At 43.2% G+C, this 4,638-nt stretch overlaps 1 non-coding gene across 1 annotated transcript; it reads left to right on the top strand.

Annotated features, from left to right (window-relative positions):
* The first annotated feature begins 4,085 nt into the window (after window positions 1-4,085).
* LOC114814385 lies at window positions 4,086-4,224 on the top strand. Its single transcript, XR_003762183.1, has one exon. It is a non-coding gene; the product is annotated as a small nucleolar RNA SNORA7 (small nucleolar RNA).
* The last annotated feature ends 414 nt before the right edge of the window (window positions 4,225-4,638 follow it).

Raw genomic sequence — 4,638 nt, forward strand, 5'->3', positions numbered from 1 at the left:
TTGGTACTGTTATGTACCACTACTGAAACGGTAAATGCATGGATAAAATACTCTCTCATCAGCATCGTCAATGAGATTCATTAATGAATGACATTAAGTGCTTACTATGTGCCAGGCACTGTACTAAGCCCCGTGTTGTATACAAGATAATCTTGGTGGACACAGTCCCTGCCCCAAATGGGCTTCACAGTCTTAATCCCCCTTTTACAGAGGTAACTGAGGTATAGAGAAGTTAAGTGATTGGCCACGGTCACACAGCAGCCAAGTGGCAAATCCTCAACTAGGACGCAGGTCCTCTTACTCCCAGGCCCATGATCTTTCCACTAGGCCATGCTACTTCTTTCATTTATTTAGCAACTTTGTGCAGAGCACTGTACTTAGAGCTTGGGAGAGCACAATACAACAAAATTGGCACAGACATTCCCTGACCATAATGAGCTTTGTTGTTTATCCATAGATCTGTGGCTTACTTGCTTTTATCTTCCTGTGTGTACTTCTCAAATCTACTCTTCTACTCTTAACTATTGCATTTTTTTCATATGTCTCCCTGTCGTAAGCCCCTCCACAACAGAATCATTCCTTCCACTTTTCTGTATAGTGTATATGCCATTAGCGGAAAGAGCCCGGGCTTGGGCGTCAGAGGTCATGGCTTCTAATCCCGGCTCCACCGCCTGTCAGCTGTGTGACTCTGGGCAAGTCACTTAAATTCTCTATGCCTCAGTTACCTCATCTGGAAAATGGGGATTAAGACTGGGAGCCCTACACGGGACTACAAGATTACCTTGTATCTACCCCAGCGCTTAACTTTCCTACTTTCTGGCCCTGATACCAGGGAATGGAGCTTCCCTGCCTGACAGATAACCAGGGGAAGAATTCCCGGGGAGGTATTGAGTGTAACAACGATCATGATACTTGTTAAGCTACATGGCCTGGTGCTCAGAGCACGGGGCTGGGAGTCAGAAGGACCTGAGTTGGAATCCCAGCTCCACTGATTGTCTGCTGGGTACTTGGCACATTGTAAGCGCTTAACAAATACCATCATTATTACTATTGTTCAGCTCTTAGAACAGCGTTCAGCACTTAGAACAGTGCTTGGCACATAGAAAGCGCTTAACAAATGCCATTATTATATGGATATGCCATAACATTCAATAAATATGGTTCAAGATGATGACGATAAGGGATTCTACTTTAACTCCCAAACTACACTTGATGTGCTGCTTTAACCAACGTCACAGAAACAGTGCATCGGAGAAAACGCCCGCCTTCATTCATTCATTCATTCAATCGTATTTACTGAGCGCTTACTGTGTGCGAAGCATTGTACTAAGCGCTTGGGAGAGTACAGTATAACAACAGACACATTCCTGTCCACAATGAGCATACGGTCTAGAGGGGGAGACAGACATTACTTTAAATAGGCAAAATAAATAACGGATATATACATATGCCGTGGGGCTGAGAGGGAGGATGAACGAAGGAGCAAATAAGAGCAGCACAGAAGGGAGTGGGAGAAGAGGAGAGGAGGGCTTAGTAAGGGAAGGTTTCTTGAAGATGTGCCCCAAATAAGGTTTTGAAGTGGGGGAGAGTAATTATCTGCCTGATACGAGGAGAGAGGGCCACTGATGTCCAGTGACCAGTCTGTACGGACCTATAGAGCCTGACTGCTTGAACATGTTGCCATAAATATTTAGCTGGAAATATTTCTCCTCCCTCCTTGTTTGCGGTGAGTGATCTGATGGAATATGAGCAATTGTAGTTTGTTTCAGAATAGAGCAAGAAACGGCAGGACCTTAAGATCAGCTATTTGTCTTCATCTGCAGAAAAGAACCCAGCACTACAATGCAGAAGTTTATTCTCTAAAAGAGATGAAACCTGTCATAGAAATGCAATCATTTCAGGATAGGGAGAACGAAGGGGATACTATACCTCTTATTGCAGCATTACAATTCACCATGGTAAGAACCACTGGTAGCTAGACCTTTAACGTGAATTATCAATTCCACATATACCTCCTTCAACTCCATGATGGTCGGAATGAATGCAATGCGCTTTTGCCTCAGAAACAAACAGCAGTGAATTCACAGTACAAAGCTTTTCGAGGTATCTCAAAATGCTTTGAAACTAGCCTTCAAACTCCACAAAGCTGCTCCACCAGATATGGATTGAGAGGTTCCATTATTAAAAGAGGGATCAAAACCGGCTGCAATTATGCCCAGTTAATCCCCTCAAAACAGTGAGGTATTTCTTCACCACAGTAATTATTTGCACAGGAGAGAAAATAACAACCATAGAGAACAAATTAAAACTTTACCTTCAGATGCTACCCCAATTCTCATGCAGATTTCCCTGGGTTTATTCAGTGGCCAGCAAGAGAACCAGACCCAAAGTGATTTATTTTTTCCTTCTCCAATAAATGAAATTTGGGGTTTAATTCCTATGATGATGGCAAGGCTCTCATTTGCTTACTGTTTTGTCCCTTTAGATTACTGTATATATTTTACTACTTCCCTCACCCTCGCAGAAGCATGTCCTTAAAAATCTATGTGTTTAAAGGTGAACAAATACACCCAGAATCCTCAGAATTTCTGTAAAGCCGCACCTGAATGCATGTTCAAACACACATCAAATGACCACTGCAGTGTACAAACTGCTTGTTTAGGCTTTTTTAAATACGACGATCACACGTTTAAATGTCATGCTGGGATTTAGTTAACTAAGGTGGCAGGTTCTTAAAATGTAGAATTTATTACGGTGAAATTTTCCAAACGCGAGACTGAAAAGGGGAAAAAAAATGTCAACTTTTATTTATTTCCTATATAAATAGAGGCAATTTCGTCCTTCCCCAAAATACAGGCAGATTAGATGAGTTAGACAGTAGTCGATTCATTTTGCATAGGAATGGCTCATTAAAAAAAGAGAGTCCCACATTTGTATTACGCTCTGATTGGACAGAGCACAAAATGAATTTACAGTGTCACTCAGAGATACAGCAGGACTAATGAGGGAGGAACAGGGTAAGGAAGTGTGGGTGAATCTACAGTGGATTCATTCGTTCCTTCAGCTGGTAGAGCCCATGAAACCGAGGTGTCCCTCATTATGTATGTGTCTCAGGGGCTTTCTTTAATATTTTAATAAATAACAACATCAGCCCAACAAGAAATTAATGAATAGTATCATTAATAATGAGCTAGAGTCTTGTAGTGATAGGACAGATATTAAATTGAACCACTGTGGTGCTCTCTCTAGAGACTTGGGGTATTTCCAGTGGCAAACAACGCTTCTGAATGAGGCGGCCATCACTCTGTGCCAACAGCTTTTACAACAGGTTGGGAGTAATAAAAGAGGATTTTCTGCACGATAAAGTTAAGCCCTAGAAAATCTGCTGGTGTAGATCGGTGTGAAAAGTACTGCCAAACGTGATCCTTAATTAAACTTTAATTAAGATAAAGCTTTCTTTTTTTTTCCAGGGGAAGTCACAGCCAAAGGGCCCTGGTTATTTCCAACCAAACTCTAACCTAAAACCGCACTCCGGTGAACCATAGACACTGTCTTCGGATGCTCACGTCAAGGTGCTGACAAACCGGCCCCGGTCCTAATTTTCCGAGCAGAGGTGTTAAAACTTCTTATTTTCGCTGCCTCGTTGTGGCTTGGTATTAAAGTCTGTATGGTGTGTAAAAGGAGCCCCAGGATGGGGCTAGGTGATCAGTGGCATAAAACAGGTTAGGGGGTTGCAATCCAATTCTCAACTTCCTGCTTTGGCAAATTTAAGCCATTTTTTCCCCCCTCAAAGTCACTTTGAATAATTTAAATTTCACCAACACAAAAGGCAGATGATTGGACTGGGTTGCTGGTGTCTTCCCACACTTTCAGACTTTGACCCCAGGATTAAATTAAAACTAACAAGCAGCACTTGCGGATAGGAGGGCCGAAGAGGAGTCTAATCGACTCAAGTCGTCTCTATTCAGGAATGCCCACTCATTCTTATAGTCTCTGCTTGCAGTTCATTAATGCTCACGACTAATTCTTTCTTTGGTCCCTGATCCTTCCAAATGTGAGACAAATCACGCCTCTAATTACAAGTTCCCCTCTCAGAGTCACACCTGGAGAGTTTCCGGGACTCTACCGGTCTCGACTATGGGAGGGAGAGTCAAGCAGAGGCATAGGCATTCCATTCCTAGTTTGGGGCAGTGGCTAGCGAGTGGAAGAAAATCTGCAACAAGTAAAAACTGCCCCGTGCTGGGCGGCAACGGCATGGGAGAGAGTCGAGGGTGGAGACTCAAGTTTACTGCATGAAAGGAGGTAATGGTAAACCACTTTCGGATTTTTACCAAGAGAACTCTATGGTTACACTCCCGGAACGATCGCAGATGGAGGTGGGGTGCTACAGGAGAGATGTGTCCGTGGCGTCGCTATGGGTCAGACCCGACTCGACAGCGTAAGACGACAGCGTCATTGTATAAGTTGCATGTGTCCGTTAATTCTGTTGCACTGAACTCTCCCAAGTGCTAAATACAGTGATCTGCACATAGTAAGTGCTCCCGAAATGCCACGGATTGACTGGTGTCAATAGGTACACCCTGCATTTTGGAGAAAATGGGAGGGCATTTTACTTGCTGAGTCTTATTTTTTCTCCCA

This window comes from Ornithorhynchus anatinus, chromosome 9 (genome assembly GCF_004115215.2).
Source record: "Ornithorhynchus anatinus isolate Pmale09 chromosome 9, mOrnAna1.pri.v4, whole genome shotgun sequence".
Classification (NCBI taxonomy): domain Eukaryota; kingdom Metazoa; phylum Chordata; class Mammalia; order Monotremata; family Ornithorhynchidae; genus Ornithorhynchus; species Ornithorhynchus anatinus.